The 21984-nt window shown below is 32.3% G+C and overlaps 2 pseudogenes; one reads left to right on the plus strand and one right to left on the minus strand.

Moving 5' to 3' along the window:
- Window positions 1-6507: 6507 nt before the first annotated feature.
- Window positions 6508-6629, plus strand: LOC118604192 (annotated as a pseudogene).
- A 10207-nt stretch (window positions 6630-16836) lies between these two features.
- Window positions 16837-16955, minus strand: LOC118604136 (annotated as a pseudogene).
- Between the last annotated feature and the right edge of the window lie 5029 nt (window positions 16956-21984).

Raw genomic sequence — 21984 nt, forward strand, 5'->3', positions numbered from 1 at the left:
GGAGGAGTTGATGGTTGAAATGTGTCACTAATAATCTTTTCGCAATAATTTAAAACCTCATTTATTCCTATGGTTGGTTTTCATATCATCTATCTACTGATAAGTTCAAAGCCCACTTATAAATCTTTTTTATGGTTATTGTTATTCATATTAAAGTGAAATTCAAATAGTGTATTTGTGATATCAACACAGGTACTTTTGTGTAATTCTGTTTCTGTGAAGTTCTAAATTTAGTACTTGGATATAAAAAAATTAACAAAAAAACAAACCTCTTCATAGGTCACATCTGCTATATGAGAAAATTATTTAATTAATGAAAAAGTATTAATAATCCTTTTTCGTCACCCAAACATTAAAGTTTGGAAAAATAACATTAAATATTAAAATCTAAGATCTAAAATCCTGTGCATATTCTTCTGTGTTCATGTAAAATAAGACTAAATATCAACAGCAGTTAAAGCACCATTGGTATATTTCAACTACATTTAACCAATTATGTATGGGAATTGTCACTTAAAAAATATTGTATTTCAAGGTAATTGAGCTTTTAATTCTGCGTTCTTTCTTACATTTGGGCAATTTAGAAGACCCTAAACTACTTGTCATGTTTATTGAAATCATGAGTTATATTCATCTTACCTGTTTAAACAAATTCAAGAAACATTTTTTACGTGTGTGACTTTTCACTTTTGGCTTATTATGATTTAACTCGAGGGACTAAAAAGATAGCACAGTTTCTTCCTCTCCTATTTTAAGAGTAATTAAAAGATTAAGGGGTTTTTTTTTTAAGGATAAAATTTCTCTTTTCTCAAGGGCCCAGAAATTCAAGTTTTTGAATTGTTTGCTGTGAAAAGATTCTTTCATTATCATATTTATTTTTGTATGCAAAATATCAGTAGGTTTAAAACCTAATTTATATTAAAATAATACTAGATATAAGTTATATGGATTGATCTGGGTGGATTTAACATTAGTCATTTTCAAAACCATTTTTTACTCAAATCACTGATAATTCACTCATCTAATTTGAATAGATTCAATTCTGTTTTGTCTTTTCCTATGAGTATGGTGGTAACCCACAAGAATAGTATTTTTCTTCATATAAAACAATGCTATAAAAATCTTCAAAATAGTTACTACACTGATAATAATAATTTACATGATTTTTAAGTATATTAACACATTCTTGAGAGTAGATTTAGAATTAATATGTGTAGGACAAATAAGTAATTCTTTTTTATAAATATCTACACAGAACTTATTATAATGTAATATCCAAATTGATGTTAAATGTATAGCTACTGCATAAATTTAAGTATTAAAATATTTCTAGATCTTCATATATTTGTAGACATGAAAATCAAATTTCACGAATAAATATTGGCCAAGTTTATTCTTCAAACTTGATGGCATCTAAAATATTTGCAGAAAAATTTTTGAATTTTTTTTCTGAAATATGCTTAGAACTCTTTAAACACAGAGACGTGAATGTCTATATAATAATAGTTTTACCTTATTGAAGGATTTGAAAAATTCTGTAATTGCTTTGGAGATAAGATGAAAGCAAGGCATATTTTGAGAGTTTTAGTCAAATAGATTACAATTTTCTTCATTATTTTTATTCAACTCTATTTTTAAGCATTCATTTTGGGGGCTTGTTATTTTATTTTTGATATAGAAATGATAGATTATAATAAAACTGATATTATCTTTGTCCGAGTTCAGGCTATTATAGCAAGATATCATCGACTAGGTGGCTTAAACAATATAAATTTATTTCTTACAGTCCGTAGGCTTATAAATCCAAGATTAGTATTGCAAGGTTCTGGTGAGAATGTCTTCCTGGTTTGAGGATGATTTTCTTTTATTCTCATATGGTGTACAGCAGAGGGACAACAAATTCTCTAATCTTTTGTTATAAGGGCATTAACCCCATTTGAGAGGGCTGCACACCCATGACTAAGTACCTCCCAAAAGTCCCACCCACTAATATTGTCATATTGAGGATTAGAATTTCAGCATATTAATTTTCAGAGAACTCAGACATTCAGTTCACAATAATCATAAAATGCTCCATTTTATTTTAATGGTACATATAGATTTGAAAAAAAAATCTTCTCATAGATGAATGGAGTTTGTTATTATAAAATTTAAAGAGAATTTTGGTATTACTGTGTTTAAATATTAAACAAATTTTGAAGTATTAATTTGCTTGTAGCATTGCATGGAACACACACGTTACCATGAAGTGTAACAATTCAAGTAAACTAAGAGTATTCAGTGAAGTGATGAGTAGAATAAATATGCGCAATTCGTGAGGGAACCATACAACCTTTGGATGCCCCACTCTCCAGCATGTTAAATGTTGAAGACATGACACAACTTGCAAAGCAAGTCTCCCTTTAGAGAGTATCTAATTTTATTTGGTTTTATTCTTTCTGAATGGATGACTTTGTCTAAATACCTTGAAGAAGACTAATATTCAAGTGTCATATTCAATTGCTAGTCCAGAGGGATTTGGTTACATATGATTCTATCAGTGTCTAACAATTTTCAAGTGCAATATGTTTTCGATACTTTTAGGAAAGGAAAACAACTTCTTGAAGAAAAATACAGAATAATTGTGCACACCTGATGACTAAATAGCAAATAGCCGTTCTAGCTTTGAAAATGTTAACATTTATTGATATTTCAGATCTTTGATTAGGAAAAAACACCCTGAAAGAATACTCTTTGTAGATAGTTTACTTCAAACTATGGACATCATTTTTCTCTGGAAGTTGCTTACTTGTATTTTTTTTCAACTGCGAAAGTACATTAATGGCATCATTTGGTCACCACTTCTAACACCAGCACCTCAAATAATGGAAAATAAGCTCTTTTTAAATTTCCACTCTTATTTGACTAATAATTTCGTAGTGGGCAATTTATGATGATAATTGAACCCAAATAATTTTCTATGAAAATATTATCAATCTTCTTTCACCTCTAGTAGTAAAAATACATTATAAGTCATTATAAGGTTGTAAGTTCAGTACATTAACCAAGAATTATTTAAAAGTGTTTGCTTTGGAAATATCGAATTTGGAGCAATATGATGTCCATTGATTCATATGCCAATGAAATATGCTGTTATAGGAATCCATTGCATTCCTAGACTAATTCAGATCATTATATATGCTTGTTAATTACTCCCACTCCAATTCTTACTACCAGAGGTGAAAGAAAAGAGCAAAGGAAGAGCTCTAATATCTTGAGTAAGCACTTTGAGTATAATTTGGAGGAATTATACTTTTTATCATTAAATAGCTTCTTACTGGAAGTATATATAGAAAATAATTACTTTTTAAATAACTACATTTTCTAGGTTCAATTATTCATGCAACAGAAGTTACAAGGAGCTAACTATTAGTGAGGTACTATAAAAAGAGCTGAGAACATAACAATAAGAAGGCAAATATGGTCCTGCCCTCACTTACTCTATGTAGTACTTGCACAAATAGAATTTGCAGTTTACTTCTTTAGCAGCTACATTTAACCTAGGGATAAAAATTCTCATCTACTATTACATTGTTGGTATTATTAAAACTATTATTACCGTGATTTTTTTGTTTGTTTGTTTTCTCATTACAGCAATAGTTTTACAAGAGTAATAAATAGTACCATGAAATTAAGTTGCGACTTTATTCCAAATTTGGGAATTTTATACATTTGCAATCTGATAATGGAATTCAGATTATAAGGGGGCAAATTGATTATTCCTTAATTTCTTCCTGGAAAAGTCTTCATGTTTAGAATAGGAGGGAGTTAAGAAAGATATTGATAATATTTTATGATATTTGCTTATTTGTTTCAAATTTGTTAATTACCTATTATGTGAAAGGTTAGTTCTAAGATAAAGGAGGTTAGGATAGTAAGATCTATGTCTTGATCTTAAGAAATTTCTGACATGATAAGACATCTCTTTCCATATCCCAAATAATGTTTCAGGGAGATATGAATATAGGTTCATTCAGAGAAAAATCTTCTGTGGTCATTTACCACTTTCTATATTACCCTCTTGGATATAGGGTACATAAGACTCAAATTCTGCAACAAGAAAATAGTTGAATCCATAGGTTTCCAAGCTCTTGACCAAGAAATCGTTCAGCATTACCCATATCAGCATTTGAAGGCCCGAGACTTTATTGAATCTTAGGGTGGAAATTGTTATATTAAATGGACTAGCTCTCAATATAGTTGTCTCATTCTTCTTTATGGTATAGTTAAACTAAAAGACTCAAAAGGAGAAATATTTTAAACTGTGGGTGTATAGAAAACAGTCCCAAAATATTGTATAAATATAAAAAGCAAACATATCAGAGTCTAGAGACATAACCATTGAATTTCTTTTGGAAATGTCTATTCGAGTTAGAAAGTAAAGAGAAATCATTTAATTTAATTTGTTTTAACCCAGTAAGAGCTAGTATTATTGAATTTAGCTTTTCACAGATGTTTACAGTCTGAGACTAGGGATCTTCCATTTTAAAGCTAAGAACTTTATTCAAGGTCAGTATTTACTGCTTGGTAAAGCCGAGATTCAAAGTAAGATCTGTCTCTGTCTTTCTATAGTGGTAAAAAAATATTTTCTTATAAACAATAATAATTTCAAATGTCACAGCAATGTTATTTCACATTAATAAGGATAGTATGATATGATTAACATGCAACTCCAGTGAACGTGTAATTTGATATTTCATAGAAAAAATTTTTATTTCATTTTATTTAATTTTTCTTTTTTAAATTTTATTTTGTATAAACAATTAAAGCATCAACAACATTGAAATAAACTATTCATTTCATTATTCTCAGCTATCTCAGCTTTCAAGTGAGGTTATAAAATATAAGTGGAATCATTGAAGGACCCATGAACTTCTATTGGAATGAATGGTACTGAAGCAGAAGATTTGAGAACTCTTATCTTGAAAGCCAGATCCAGGTGTTTCGTTTTATTTTCTTAACTGAATATTTAATAGGCAGTTGCTACTGGAAAATAAGGGACTAGAAGTGATAGATGATCTACCAATTCATTTTAAGGTCAGCTATACTACCAAGTTGGCAGCTGAATCTTCCTGGTATTTAACTACTTTTACCTGTGTTTTTTTTTTTTTTTTAATTTTTGAAATATTATTTTCTACTATTTACTCAGCTCTTTTTCAGTTGTGAAGAAGCAATAAAAAAACTTATTACTCCACAACTGTAGATGAACATTTTCAAAATGTGTTCTCTTGGTGCTATATCTTAGTGCTACCTATCTGGAAATAGACGTTTTTCTTCTATGCCCCTGTTAATGATGCACTGTTTTCCTCATGCTCTATTACAAAGCAAATACAATTTAATAATTACTAAAATTTTAAAAATGAATATATTGCACACAAAAGATCAGTGTATTCACCCTAGTTACCTCTCTGATGTCATTCTCTATCTCTTCTTTGCTTAAGTTTTATTAGTCTCTTTGCTATTCTTCGAGGAGCATAAACACACATTATTTTGGAACTTTAGAATTTTATCATCACCCTTTGTGTGAAGATTCTTGTCTAATTACGTACTTTTTCCCTCACTTCGTTTTAGCTCTCTGCTAAAATGCCACCTTCACAGAGAGACCTGCCTGCTCACAGTATTTGAAATATTTCTCTTGATACTGGTATCACTATTTCTTCTCTTACCAGCTTGACATTTTATCACAGCAGTAATCCTTATTTGATATATTCAATATTTGCCTGTTTCTTTGTTTATTCTTTATCTTTCCTGATCCACTCCACATAGGCCTTAAGCACCAGGAAAACAGAATTTTATTTCGTTCATTGCTTTTCCTATCATCTACAACAGTGTTTAGCATACTGTAAGCACTAGATAATTACTTTTGAATTAATTAATGTTTAAAATTTAGCAGTATTTTAATATACTAGTTTTTGTGTTGTTTATGATGTACAAAGAGTTCCACTTTCTAAATCCTTCTATTAATAGTCTCAGAGCTGGAAACAAGTGTGAAGGGGATAGAATGTACTAGTTTTTTCCAGTATCCACTATGCATTATATACTCTAATCCAAATTATTTTTATTTTATATTAAATATTACAAGACGATCCTTTTATGAATACAATTTAAAATAGTTCCAGAGTATTTGTGCCCCCCCCACCCCAGAAACCAGTAAAATTCCCTAACATTACTCAGTGACTCTAAAATATCAACAGTTTTATTTTGCTAATCATGAAATCAGTTTCCTAAAATGGAACACTGATCTAAGGAAAGCATAAAGCAATTATTTATTTCATAATCATTTTTTGGAACTGCTTTATAACTTCTTATAATTTTGAAAAAGTAAAATAGCAATTTTAGTTAAAATCATAAATCTTTGTATGGAAGAAGTTTATAGCAACACAAATGACAGGTAAAGAATATCCTAGTGAACAAATGTCATTCTCGTTTCCCTACATACACTTCTATTGCTTAGCAAAGACATAAAGAGTCTATGGCCATGCCATCCTGAACGTGCCTGATCTTGTCTGATCTTGGAAGCTAAGCAGGGTCATTGGGGCTGGCTAGTACTTGGATGGGAGACCACCTAGGAAGACCAGGTGCTGTAGGTGTAAAAAGAAAGAAAGAAAGAGAGAGAGAGAGAGAGAGAGAGAGAGAGAGAGAGAGAGAGAGAGAGAGAGAGAGAGAGAGAGAAAGAGGCACACAGTTTGGCACAATTAAGCTCAGGTTTGTGTACATTAGAATTTCTACATTAGAATATCTATGTTTCATTCCTATCAATCCCGAGTATCTATGTCTAATTCCTGACTATCTTTCTCACTATTTTTGTGTTTACCTATTTGTTACCTATTTTGTGTTAACTATTTGTAACTCATTTGTAACTCATATTTCTTATATTTATGTTTTAGGCTGTGCAGCTCTCTCATACGTGCAAATGATTATAATCTAAAACAAATTCAGCATACTACTCAGAAAATAATTATTTTTTACTTATAAGTAATTTTGAAAGCTGGATAACCAATTTGAAGATATTTGTTCTAGCTGATATTTTGTGAGTGGCTTCTATGGTGCACACTGATGAGTTTGTTATGCAGGACTTCTTTCCTGTGGAGTGCTTAAAGTATTACCTAATAATTACATGGTACTTACCTATTTCCCTTTTTATATTTAACGTTTCTGCTTGGCATTTATATGAGAACAAATGTATTTATAAATCCATCCACATTTATTTTTATGAACATCATTTAGATTTTGGGGTATTGCTTTTGTAATAGTGCCCTTTGTAAAGAAATTTTAACATATCAGAAACAGCTAAAAGTAATGATTATCACCTTTGCTAATGCCAAGATACACAATAACATTTTGAAAGAAAAAATAATTTAGATCAGACAAGTCAGGCTTTATGTTAAGTCTGAATTAAAATTAATAACATTCGAAGACTTTTTCTACTTTGCCAACATATTTATTAGTATATATACGTATTAGTAAATTACATACTATAATATAAATGACTACATTCCTAGCATAAGTAAATATATATTACTTCATATAAAAGAAGTTGTTTAAAAAGTCATATATAAATTAGACTTTGCTCTCTGAATATCAAGCCATATTTTCTCTTTGACCGTTTGACTGACAACGTAATTTCAGAGATGTGCTTCTAAAGAAAAAAAATTGGCTCCTGAGCTTTTATAAAATGTCCATGTAGAATTTAGCAAACCTCTTGCAATCTTAAATTTCAGAATAAACTAATATTTCTATAATAAAATACTTATAGTAAGACGAGTCAAATGCCATGCCTACATTTTAATATGGTGTTGACAACCTATGACAATTAATTCTAAGCTATGAAGAACGCAGCAATAGCTTACAAAAATTATTTTCTCCCTAAAAATTATTTAAGAACCTCTGTATAGTGTTTCTCTGTTTATTTTATAGTGGCTCTATTTGTTCACTTACCAAGTCTTATCTTGACATAATGATTACAAATGATAGAGCTGTGGAAGAAATGCAACGTGAAATTCTAGTGCTTTTAAGAAACAAATGAAACTATTCATAAATACAACATTGGCATAAACAATTTAATAATATGTAAGAATTTAGAATGAGAAATTTTCTTCTTACTAACCCATGTTCAAGAACAAAGAACTCTTTTCAATTTAAAACATGCAGTGTCTTTTGGCTTATTATGATCTTTTGTTTTCTATAGAAAAAAAATGAGCACTTTTAATGATAAACAATGGCAGTGTTAATTTGTAAATAAAACTATTTTTCCTGAATAAGTACTGTTATATTCCTTCCTGCTTCAGAAGAGTAATCTTTGATTTAGAAAACATTTACTACAATTAGGGTGAGATTCATAGACATTAGCAAAATTAAGTTAATGCTTACCAGATAGATCTGAATGAGTTTACATTAAACATATCTTTTATTACTGTGTTTTTCTGAAGTTCTGAAGTTTGTGTTTTATTTCCAAAAATAGACTATTTCAAAGAAAATATGACTCATTTCGGAAAGTTAGAACATAACAGTTTGTGCATATTACCTCAGAAATGGAATAAAAATGATCCTAAGATATTCTCATGGCAATGTTTTATTTGAAGTGGTTGTTTCTGTTATATCTTTTTTTTCCACTCTTTTTTTATTATTAGTTTCAAATATACAGTACATTGGTTAGACATTTATATAGTTTATAAACCATCCCCTAATTGCTCCTTATCAACACTGGTTTTCCGCCTAGCCAATATATTAATGCTGACTGCATTCTCTATGCTGTGCTCCCCATCCCTGTAACCGTCTATCTACTAATTTGTACTTCTTTAACCCTTCACCCTATTCTCCCAGCCCCCAACTCCCCATATTGTCCGCTATATTTGTGAGTTTTTTGATTACTTTGTTCTTTTTGTTCCTTAGAATCCATGTACAACTGAAGTCATATGTTATTTATCTTTCTCAGTCTGACATTTCATTCAGCATAATTACTTCTAAGTCCATCCATGTCATTGCAAACAGTAGAATTTCATTTTTTTTTGGGGGGGGGGGGGTCGCCAAAGCAACCCTTTGTTGACCTCACAGATTACAAGGACCGTGTCAGTTTATAATCCCTTATCATCATTATTCTTTTTTATACCTTCAGCACCCGGTCTTCCTAGGTGGTCTTTCCTCCAAGTACTAACCAGTCCTGACCCTGCTGAGCTTAGAATTTCATTTTTTTTTAATGGTTGAGAAATATTACGTTGCATATATGAACTATAACTTCTTTGTCTAATCATCTATTGATGGGCATTTAAGTTGCTTCCATATCTTGGCTATTATAAATTGTGCTGCCATGAACTTTGGAGTGCATAGATCTTTTTAAATTATTGTTTTGGTTTTCTTTAGATAAATACCCAGAAGTGCAATTGCTGAGTCAAAGGTATATTTATTTTTAATTTTCTGAGAAACCTCCAGGCTGTTTTCCATAGTGGCTGTAGCAATTTGCAATCCCACTAACAGTGTACGAGGGGTCCCTTTTCTCCATATCCTCACCAAAACTTGTTATTCTTTATTGATGATAGCCATTCTGACAGGTGTGAGGCGATAAGTTATTGTGGTTTAATTTGCATCTCTCTGATGATTAGTGACCTTGAGCATCTTTTCATATGTCTGTTGGCCATCTGTATTTCGTCTTTGGAGAAGTATCTGTTCAGGTCTTCTGTCCATTTTTTAATTGGATTGTTTGATTTTGTTGTTGAGTTGTATAAATTCTTTATAAATTTTGGATATTAACCCCTCATCAGATGTATCGTTAGTGAATATCTTCTCCCAGTTGGTTGTCCTTTTGTTTAGTCGATGGTTTCCTTTGCTGTACAAAAACTTTTTAGTTTGATGTAGTCCCATTTGTTTATTTTTTTCTTTTGTTTCCTTTGTCTGAGCAGATATATTTGAAAAGAAATTACTGTTAGTGATATCAAAGAGTTTATTACTTATGTTTTCTTCTATAAGTTTTATGTCTTTGGTTCTTACATTTAAGTCTTTAATCCATTTCACGTCTATTCTTGTATAAAGTGTAAAAAAGGTGGTCTAGCCTTTTTTTTTTTTTTTTTGCTTCTATCTGTCCGTTTTCCCAACACTATTTATTGAAATGACTGTCTTTACCCCATGATATATTGTTATCTCCTTTGTCATATATTAAGGCAGCATATAGCTGTAGGTTTATTTATGAGCTCTCTATTCTGTTCCATTGATCTGTTCCATGTATCTGTTTTTATGCTGTTTTGATTACTGTAGCCTTGTAGTATAATTCGATATCAGGTAGTGTGATACCTCCAACTTCGTTTTTCTTTCTCAAGATTGCTATTGCTATTTGGTGTCTTTTATGGTTCTATTTAAATTTTAGGATTATTTGTTCTACCTTTCTGAAAAAAATACAATTGGTATTTTGATAGGGATTGCACTGAATCTATAGATCGCTTTGGGTAGTGTGGCAATTTTAATGATGTTGATTCTTCCTATGCATGAACACGGTATATGCTTCCATTTATTTGTGTCTTCTTCAATTTCTTTTTTCAAAGACATAATTTTCTGAGAACAGGTCTTTTTCCTCCTTGGTTAGTTTGATTCCAGGTATTTTACTGTTTTCTATGCAATTGTAAATAGGATTATTTTCTTCATTTCTCTTTCCGAAAGTTCATCATTGATGTATAAAAATGCCACTGACTTCTGAATATTTATTTTGTAACTTACTACTTTACTGAGTTCATTAATTGGTTCTAACAGTTTTTTAGTGGAATCTTTAGGGTTCTTTCTATATAATATCATGTTATTGGCAAATAACAAAAGTTTTATTCCTTCCTTTCCAATTCGGATATCATTCATTTCTCTTTCTTGTCTTATTGCTGTGGCTAAGACTTTCAATATAATGTTGAAGAGGAGTGGTGAAAGTGGGCATCCTTGTTTTGTTTCTGATCATAAGGAAAATGCTTTTAGCCTTTCCACATTTAGTATGATGTTAGCTGTAGGTTTTTCGTATGTGGTCTTTATTATGTTGAGGTATGTTCCCTCTATTCCCACTTTGCTGAGAGTTTTTATCATAAATGGATGCTGGATTTTGTTGAATGCTTTTTCTGCATCTATCTATAATGATCATATGGTTTTTATCTTTTGATTTATTAGTGTGGTGTATCACATTAATTGATTTGCAGATATTATACCAACATTGCATCTCAGGCATAAATCCAACTTGATCATGGTGTATAATTTTAATGTATTGCTGAATTTGGTTTACTGATATTTTGTTAAGGGTTTTTGCATCAATGTTCATAAGAGATAGAGGCCTACAGTTTTCTTTTTTTGTAATATCTTTGCTTGGTTTTGGAATCAAGGTAATGGTGGCTTCATAAAAAGAGTTGGGAGGCTTCCATCTCCTTGAATTTTTTGGAATAGTTTGATAAAAATAGGTGATAATTTTTTGAATGTTTGGCAATTTGCCTATGAAGCCATATGATCCAGGACTTTTGTTTTTGGGGAGATTTTTGATTACCGATTCTATTTCATTGGTGGTAATTAGTTGGTTCAGATTTTCTGTTTCTTCTTGACATAGTCTTGGGAGAGTGTATGTTTCTAGGAATGTATCCATTTCTTCCAGATTGTCCAATTTGATGGCATATAATTGCTTGTAGTATTTTCTTATGATTATTTGTATTTCTGTGGAGTTCGTAGTTATTTCTCCTCTTTCATTTCTGATTTTATTTATCTGAGTCTTCTCTCTTTTTTCCTTGATGAATCTGGCTAAGGGTCTGTCAATTCTGTTTACCCTTTCAAAAAATCAGCTCTTGGTTTCATTAATCATTTGTATTGTTTTTATATACTCTATTTTATTTATTTCTGCTCTGATCTTTATAATTTCCTTTGTTCTATTCATTTTGGGTTTTGTTTGCTGTTGTTTTTCTAATTTTTTTAAGTATAAGGTTATATTGTTTATTTGAGCCTTTTCTTGTTTCTCAAGGTAGGCCTGTATTGCTATGAATTTTTCTCTTAGGACTGCTTTCACTGTGTTCCATAAATTTTGAGTCATTGTGTTTTCATTTTCATTTTTCTCTAGGTGTCTTTTGATTTCTTCCTTGATCTCATTGATAACCCATTCATCGTTTAGTAGCATATTATTTAGCTTCCATTCGTTTGAATATTTTCCAGTTTTTTTCTTGTAGTTGATTTCTAGTTTCATATCATTGTGATTGGAGAAGATGGTTGATATGATTGCATTCTTCTTAAATTTATTGAGACTTGTTTTGTGACCTAACATGTGGTTTATCCTTGAAAATGTTCTATGTACACCTGAGAATAATGTATATTTTTCTGCTTTGAAGAAAATGCTCTGAAAATATCCATTAAATCCATCTGGTCTAGTGTGTCTTCTAGGCCTATTGCTTCTTTGTTGATTATTTGCCTGGAAGATCCATCCATTGGTGTCAGTGGGGTGTTAAAGCCTCCTACTATGAGTGTGTCACTGTTGATCTCTCCTTTTATGTCAGTCAATAATGGCTTTATGTATGTAGGTGCTCCTATATTGGGTACATATATGTTTATTAGGGTTATGTCCTTTTGATTTATCGATACCTTTATCATTATGTAATGCCTTTCTTTGTCTCTTTTTATAACCTTTGTTTTAAAGTTTATTTTATCCGATATAAGTATTGCAGCTTTTTTTTTTTCATTTCCATTTGCATGAAATATTTTTTTCCATTCCTTTACATACAGTCTGTGAGTATCATTTGATTTGAAGTTGGTCTCTTGTAGACAGAATATGCATGGGTCTTTTTTTCTTATCCATTTGGCTACTCTATATCTTTTGATTGGAGCATTTAATCCATTTACATTTAAAGCGATTACTGGGAAGTACATAGTTGCTACCATTTTATTATTCATCTATTTTTTTTTATTTTCTTTTTTATCCCTTCTCTTTTTATAGAAGTCCCTTTGACATTTCCTGTAATGGTGGCTTGTTGGGGATGAATTTCTTATGCTTTCCCTATTTGGGAAGCTCTTTATTCTCCCCTTCCATTTTAATAGAAAGCCTTACTGGGTAGAGTATTTTTGGTTGTAGATTTTTGTTTTTCATAATTTTGAATATTTCTTCCCAGTCCCTTCTGGCCTGCAAAGTTTCCATTGAAAGATTTTATAGGGGTGGGGTGGGGTGGGGAGGGATGTCAGAGAGTCCGATCAATACAGCCTCATCTTGCTGCAACTTTGGTAATAGTTCAGCTTCACACAGAATTCCCAGATCACAGCAAGACCAACTGCTGTTTGAGACTGGCCCACAGACCCCCCGAGATCTACCTAAATTCGTGTTGGCAGCAGTGATCTGCCTGAAATTATCTTGGAAATGTGAGCCAACAATGCTGGCTGCCAGCTGTGAATGTTTGGCCCAAAATAGTTGCAGGGTGTGGCAGCCACCCAGTAACAAAAGCCCTCTGCAGGTTGGATGGGGTTAGCTGATCTCCTCAGGCCAGTGCTTCCTGATGGCCCTCTGGGAAGGGACTACACAGTCGAGCTGGAGTGTCTGTAGATTGCGGATAGCGGGGCTGGACTATGGAACAGTGGTGGCTGCCCTCCAAGCCCTCTTTCTGGCACCAGGTAATGCAGATTTTCTCGGTATGAATCCTGCCCAAGCCTCTGACCCACCCCCAGTGTCCCGGGTGAGTGTCCACAGGTCAAGAAGCTTGTGTGCGGGTTCTTCAAAGGGGCATCTAGGATTTCAGTCTCCTTCCGTTTCACCCAGGTGACCGGAATCCCTCTGGTGTTTATAGTCAGAGTTGTTGGAATCTCCTCTATCCTGGCCAGAGACCGTGGTCTGGGGAGCCCCGAGATGAGGCCAGGACCCCTTCTCCTTCAGGAGAGCCTCTGCAGTGTTGCTCTCCCTCCTGGTGATCCTCCACCACCCGTGGGTGCAGGTTCAGCCTGATTCATGACTTTGCCCCTCCTACCGGCTTCGATGTGGCTCCTTATTTATATTATCAGACATATGTGTCATGATTAGCTAGACTTCAGGGGATTCTCTACATTGGTTATTTTATAATTTGTTTGTAATTTCAATGCAGACCTGGGAGGAAGCAAACACTGCTTTTACCCAGTCCTGCATCTTCAGCCCACCTCTCTCCTCTGTTATATCTTTTTGACAAAATTACAAAAGAAATCAAAGATAAACTTATTTGAGTTTTTAATACAATTCGAAAATATTCGTTTGGTTTGTTTGTTTGTTTATCTTAATTTTAAATTTCCACAAGTGAATAAATGGACAATCTTCTGCCTTTGTTTGCCTGGAAATTGAGAGAATGTGGGTAAAAACACAAAATGTAGGTAGCAGATGGTGGTCACGTCTGACTTGGGAAGCTAAAGGGGTTTTTTTTGGTGATATTTTTGTCTGCAATAACAAAATCTCACATCATGTTTGATTATTTTGAAGACATTATTGCATAGGTAATTTTATTATTTTCCTGGCCCATAAACTATATACAATATTTTTCTTTTTGAGAAGAAATGAATTTATTACAAGGCTATAGGATTCTGTATAATTACAAGGTCTTCATGTTTGTTTGTTTATTATCGGTTTTTTTTTCTCAGCATATTTTCCATGTCAGTATACATGGAAATGCATATAATCATATCATTCTTTCAGATTGCTCCATGGTATTTAATTTTTTGGATGGATATCAGTTATCTATAACTGTAAAAGAAACCACTCCCAAATTTAAAGGGTCAGCTGTACTGTTCTGATCTAATCCAGTGTGTTCACTGATGAGCTCTCTTACCTATCTGTGTTTAGCTGGCAGGTCAGTTGGTGGCTGGATGGTCTTGGGTGGCCTCATCTATACTCTGGAGTTTGGCAGCTATTAGCTAGTGTGCCTCAGTTCTTCACATGGCCTTTCATCTTCTAGCAGGCTGGGTCGGGCTTATTCACATGGTGGTGTCAAGTTTTCAAGTACAGCAAGGGAAGGGACTCCTATGTACAAGCCTCTGCTTGTTTCAAATATTGCTAATGTTCCATTAGCCAAAGAAAGTCACACAGCCAAACCAGATTCAAAGAGTGGAGAAAGAGACTTTAGCCTTCGTCAGGGCTATCTGTAACATTACATTGTAAGGGCACAGATTCAGAGAGGCTAAGAATTTGTGACTAAATTTATAATCTACCACAGCATGGATTATATTTAAGTCACTCCCTTACTGATGGACCTTTAGGTTGCTTCTAAACGCTTCACCATTACAAGTGTTGCAGTAAACATTTTTTAATAAATTATTTTTTGGAGTACTTTTAGATTCACGGAAAAATTGAATGGAAGGTAAAGAGATTTCTCATATACTCCTTCCCCAACTCATGCATAGCCTCCTTCATTATCAACATCCTCACAATTGGTGAACCTACAATGATCTCGTTATTATCATCCAAAGTCCACAGTTTACATTATGGTTCCTTCTTAGTATTGTACAGTCTATGATTTTTGACAAATTTATGATGACATGTATCTGCTGTTAAAATAACATACAGAAGAGTTTCACTACCGTATGAAGAAATGCTCTGTGCTATGCCTATTTATTCTCTCCTCCAACTCCTGGCAACTATTGATTCTTTTTTTTTTAACTGTCTCCATATTTTTGCCTTTTCTAGACTGCTATATAGTAGGAATTATACTATAAGTAGCCTTTTCAGATTGACTTCCGTTACTTGGTAATATGTATTTAAGTTGTCTCCATTTCTTTCCATAGCTTGATCACGCATTTATTTTTGTGATAAATACTATTTCATGGTCCACAATTTATACTCTCACCTACTTAAGGATATCTTGGTCACTTCTAAGTTTAGGCAATTAGGAATAAAGCTGCTATAAAACATCTCTGTGCAGATTTTCATGTGGCAAATTATTTCAACTCCTTTGGGTATATACCAAGGAGCATGATTGCTAGACTGTACGGTGAGAGTATATTTATTTTTGTAAAAAAAACGCAATCTCTCATTCAAAGTGGTTGTAATATTTTGCATTCCTACCAGCACTGAATGAGAATTTCTGTGGCTCAACATCTGGCCATCATTTGGTGTTGTCAGTGTTCTAGATTATGGCCATTCTAATAGGTATATAGTGGAATTTCTTTGTTGTTTTCATTTCTATTTCCCTGATAACATACGCTGTGGAGCATCTATTTATATGGTTATTTGCCATGTGTATATTTTAGATGAGTCCTTTATCAGATGTGTTGGTTGCAAATATTTTCTCCCAATCCTTGGCTTATCTTTTCATTTTCTTAACAGTGTTTTATGCAGAACACGTTTTTAATTAATGAAGTCCAAGTTATCAATTATTTCTTCCATGGGTTGTGACTTTTTCTAACTTAAAGGACATCTTTATATAGTTTTCTGTTATCTTTTAGAATTTTTTATAGTTTTGTGTTTACATCTAGATTTGTGTTCCAGTTTTTGTGAAAGGTGTAAAGTCAGTGTCCAGATTCATTTTTTTTTTTTTTTTTTTTTTTTTGCATGTGGATGTTTAGTTTTTCCACATCATTTGTTGAAAAGATTATCTTTGCTCCATCGTGTTGCCTTTACTCCTTGGTCAAAAATCAGGTTGTATGCATCTATTTCAGGGAATTGCTATTGCATTCCATGGATCTATTTGTCTGTCTGTTTGTCTGTTTGTTTTATTTGTTTTGTTTTGTTTTTTCCTACTACACTGTCTTGATTAATGTAGCTTTTTTTTTTTTTTTTTTTTTTAAAGCGAAGCAACCTTTGGTTGACCTCACAAATTGCAAAGAACTTGTCAGTTTACAATCCCTTATTTTTATTTTTTACACCTATAGTACCTGGTCTTCCTGGGTGGTCTCCCATCCAAGTACTAACCAGGCCTGACTCTGCTTATCTTCTGAGATCAGATGGGATTGGGCTTGTTCAGGGTGGCATGGCCCTAGACAATTAATGTAGCTTTATAGAAAGTACAGAAGTCAGTTCTATAATTTCATTCTTCTCCTGCAATATTGTGTTGGCTTTGCTGGGTCTATTGCAGCTTAAAAAAATTTAGAATAGTCTTTAGAATCAGTTTCTCAATATCTACAAAATAACTTGCTGAATTTTGATTGAGATTGCATAGAATCTATAGATCAAGTTTGGTAAGAACCGTAGAGGAACACATATTTTGTACATTTTTTTTTTGTTAGATTTATACTTGTTTTACTTTTATTTTTGTTGCTAATGTAAATGGTATTGTGTTTTAATTTTCAAATCGACTTGTTTATTGCCGATATATAGGAAAGGATTGCCTTTCATATATTAATCTCGTTTCTGGAAAATGTTGCTGTAATTACTTGTTAGTTCTAGGAATGTTTTCGGATTGCATAGATAATGGCATCTTTGAACAAAATAAGTTTTATTTTTTCTTCCAAATTTTTATACCTTTTATCATATACAATTTTTAAAAGGAAAATTTATAACAGTGCTTCCCCAAATATATCCTATAGACAGAGGATGTAAGTATTCAGGAGTGACCAGGTTACACATTATTACCTGAGAGTATGGTGGATTTGGTGATGCATAACAAGGAGAGTAGCTGGCCTGGTGATTCCTTGCCTTAGGCCCTCTTCAAAGAAAAACTTGTTTCCCTAGAATTAGGGAATGCCCTCTGCAGACCTTCTGAAGATGTCAGCTCCCTCTTCCTTCCCCTGAGGATTTCCCTCAACATCAGAAATCTGCCTTTCCCAAAGTCATTCCCTCTCAGGGACATTCACATGCAATAAGTGATGGGGAATCTGGTTTAAAGGTGAACTCATCTTTGTACAATGCCGGACAATTTGATATTGTCTCAGTCCATACTTTTCTTGTTATTGAGACTGTATGCAGATAACTCAAAAATTTACATTTCCTGTTCAAATTTCTATTTTGAGCTTGGAATCTTTGAATGATAATAATAAATAAATAGATAGAGAGATAGATAGATAGATAAATGCAATAATTGGGATTAAAACAATTATCATATGCCAGAGTCCATTCTAAATAATTCTAATGTACTAACTCATATTCTTCCATTAACTATTTTGACATTCTCTTTTGGATGTCTCAATAATATCTTCAATTTATCTTCTTTATAGCCAAACTCATTATTTCCTGATTTTAAACCATGCTCTTTTGTGGTATTTCCCTGAATTACACTACTATATTTGGTTGTATCAACAAAATTCTATGCATCCTTCTTTTTGTTCCACATGTATCATTCCTCACAATGTCCTTTACATTTTAACATCTAAATATAACTTAGTTTATATTTAACTTTTAAATATCACTTAGTTTTATTTATTGCAATTTGAATCATATCACTTTTAACTTATAAATATCACAGTTTTATTTTCTATTATTTGGGCATCTACATACTGCTAAACACTGGTTTCTGATATATTTATCTCAGCAACCCAGGCAGATGTGTGTAGGTCCATGTTGACCCATGTAAACACTGCAGTTTATAGAATTTTAACATATTGCTTAACTAAGTAGTAAAACTGGGTTTTGAACACAGTCTATTTAATTCTAAGCTGATTTTGTTACATTGTGGTGCTCACTATTTTCTTGAGAACGAACTTCAGATTATTTTAAACAGAATTGTGAGAATTTTACAAACATATATTTGGAAAAGAATATGATCCAAATTTTTGGAATATGATCCAAAGTAGATATTGTTTTCATTTTATTGAAGAGCAGTGTATATAAACCAGTAAATTATGGACAATAATTGAATTTAAATATGTTTCCAGCTAAACTGAAGTTTTGCATTTTTATAAACACTTTCTTATAACACCTCTTTGGAGGAATAACATCTAAAGTGTTGAACCAAGGATGCACTGTTAAAATAAAATTACAGATGTTACTAACCTTGAGACCGTTAGTGTATAGAACCAGAGCACTGAAAACATGAGATATAATCAAAAGATGTCTGTGAGAAATGTGTTCAATAAAAAACACAAAGGTAGAAAGAAACTTGATCAATTAATGACTTAATAAAAGGTGAATTCTAAGCGTTCTGAAATGTTCCCCTGACTAAAAATCACAAAATGGCATTTAGTGTATTAATTGAAAAATTAATTTTAAACTAAGGTAATCACTATAACTAGCAGATGTTATTATTGTAATAATATTGGGGCTCATTTCTTATTTCATTAACTATATCACTTGCTTTTTTTTCTTGTCCTCTGAAAATAACTTCTAAATTCAGGATGTTAGGAAAGTTGCAGCTGTTGGTATCTGAGGAAAATATATGCCTCTCTTCTCTTTCCATGAGTTTACTCTAGTTTTCCCAGGGGACAACCTATATAGCAAACAGCTCGTAAGAGAGCTAGTCATCTTAAGGCAGACAAGTGATGCTCACTCAGCCCATGGACTTTCTTTATGTAATAAGTGGATTAAGACAGGTATTTGGGAACACGGGAGCATCATATCCACAGCCCACAAATTATCAAGAATAATACTTAAGGCACCCGGTGGGGAGGAACATAACTCATATTCATGAAACTCATTTTTTTTCTGTCCTGTTCAAAAGTGTAAATATAGACCACTATCGATAGATACATTCTAGAAATTCCAGGTAATTTTTAAGTAAGTATGGTGATAAAGTTTAGTTCATGTTATAAGTGGAAAAAAATGAGGCTGGTTTGCCTAAAAATCCAAGGGATTCATATTAATTCATTTTTTAAAAGTGTACTATGCATGTTCCTGACTTGGCTATAATATAAATTTTATATGAAATGTTTAATGATGTGGAGAATTGTTAACTTCACAGTTTTCAAAGGTCATTTCATATATGTACTTTTACCTTGCTTTCTTCTTAAAGATTAATTTCTCAGCTTTTGTTCTGTGAAAGTATTTTACTCAACTATTTCTAAGGAATAGCTTAACACTCCTCTCTCTCTCTCTCTCTCTCTCTCTCTCTCTCTCTCTCTCTCTCTATATATATATATATATATATATATATATCATTTTTTTAGAGTGAATTTTGGAATTATTTAAAAAACTAGAAATTTTACCAAAGAAAACAATTTATTTCTTATTATTTAAGATATAAATGAAGTGGAATTTATGTATAAAATTATTGTAGTAAAAAAGCTAAAATTATATTTCTACCTATCTTCCTATAAATAGGACAAATTCTTGTTTATAGCTGAAGAATTTTGAGGCTCATTGAACCTATATTTATTAGCACGAAGGTATAAAATTATTGGCTAGAAAAGCTACACTGATGGCATTGGAGTGTAATTGGCAGAGACGTTACTAGACTTAAAAGTGGAAATTCATGTGATAAACAGTGTCAAAAAAGGGATATATTGAGGATTTTATGGTGACATTACTTTTTTATGACAGCAGTGATTTACAGTTGCCAATTTACTATGTTTCGATAAGCGATGAGGGTTTTAGTGCTTCCCAAATGCCTGTCCCAGGGTACATAGTGTCATAATCACCTGGGATTTCCCAAGCGCTAAAGGAGAACTCTGGATCAAAATTTCTGAGTACGTTTCTTAGGGGTATATTTTTAAAAGATCCTCAGATATTTGTGCTTCACTACCCGTTGAGGCAATCACTGTTAAACAACCACGATTTAGAGAGAAAATAATCCAATTCATTGATGTGACACATGAATGTTGTCGTGTATGATAAATTCATTGAAGATGGGAAGAACACATGGCACAACTAGCCAGAGAATTGCTATACTGTAAAATTCGTGCATATCATGCAGTGCTTTATATTCTGGCCCTTTCTCTGCTTCGGACCTTTATTTTTTCTCTACTGGCCAAGGGGGGAAAAAAAGGAATTTTAACAATTTGCCCATACCTGAGAATCTGTCAAAATAGGCTGTTATTATAGAAACTTAATTTACATTTCAAAAAGTGTCACGCTATCTTAAAAATTGCAGTATATGTTACTCAGTAAACATTTAAGGGTGAAGAGTAGATTGCTCACCGAATGCCTGTTAATATAGCTCTGCACTGCATTAGAGAATGGTTTGGCCTTACTGGTTGGCAGTGCTCTGTGAATCTAGGAATATAATCTCTGCTTGTTTTATAGTTTATTTGTGATACCATTTGGAGGCATCATTAGTGATCATTGAGAACTATAGTGTTTTAAATGTTAAGATTCATTGGTAGTTCAAAATATTATATATAAAGAAATCTGTATAATATATTGGAATTTATTTATCTTTTTAGGGAAAATTATGCCAGTGCTGAAGAAAGATACGGGGGGAAGGTGCAAACTTTTACACCTACATAAATGGAACTGAATTCTATTGGTGGAATTTTTGACTCAGTTAACCTTGTCCATGAAAACAAAATTCCAACTCTAAATTTTTTTGACTCTAGTGAAAACTATTTTTATTGCACTAATATGCAATACAATTTTTAAATTTTAATGTTAGTGGTCTATCTTAACATTAGAAAAATGAACCGATTAACTGCATTTACTTGTAGTGATAAAGCAAATAATACTTTAATACCATTCCTCAGAATATATGCATTTATTAATTTCTGCTATGTGAAAAATAGTATTCTGCATCTAGCCTTATAGTACTTGCCATTCATAATGGCCATGTATGATTTTTCTGTTCTTAGTCCTTCTTGTTCTTTAAAATCCTGCTACTTTGTACTTTAGCTATATAATTTTAATATTTTATATAATATTCCTTTTAAATATTTAAAACTCACTACTCAGTGTGATTTTTGAATGAAGACAGAAAAATATTTACTGTTTATTTGAAATAATTATAGGCCCATCAGTTATATCAGTATGAATTCAGTTTTGTTCAGGACTATGCATTTTTCCTTCTTGAGCACCTGTAATGTGCCTTACAATGTGCAGTATAAGCTGTGGAGGGAGGTGGAAGGTTATAATAAAACTAAACAAACAAAAAAGTAAAACAGGCTCATAGATACAGAAAATGTACTGGTTATTAACAGATGGGAGGGAGG

This window comes from Rousettus aegyptiacus, unplaced genomic scaffold, assembly GCF_014176215.1.
Source record: "Rousettus aegyptiacus isolate mRouAeg1 unplaced genomic scaffold, mRouAeg1.p scaffold_m13_p_6, whole genome shotgun sequence".
NCBI classification, from domain to species: Eukaryota; Metazoa; Chordata; class Mammalia; order Chiroptera; family Pteropodidae; genus Rousettus; species Rousettus aegyptiacus.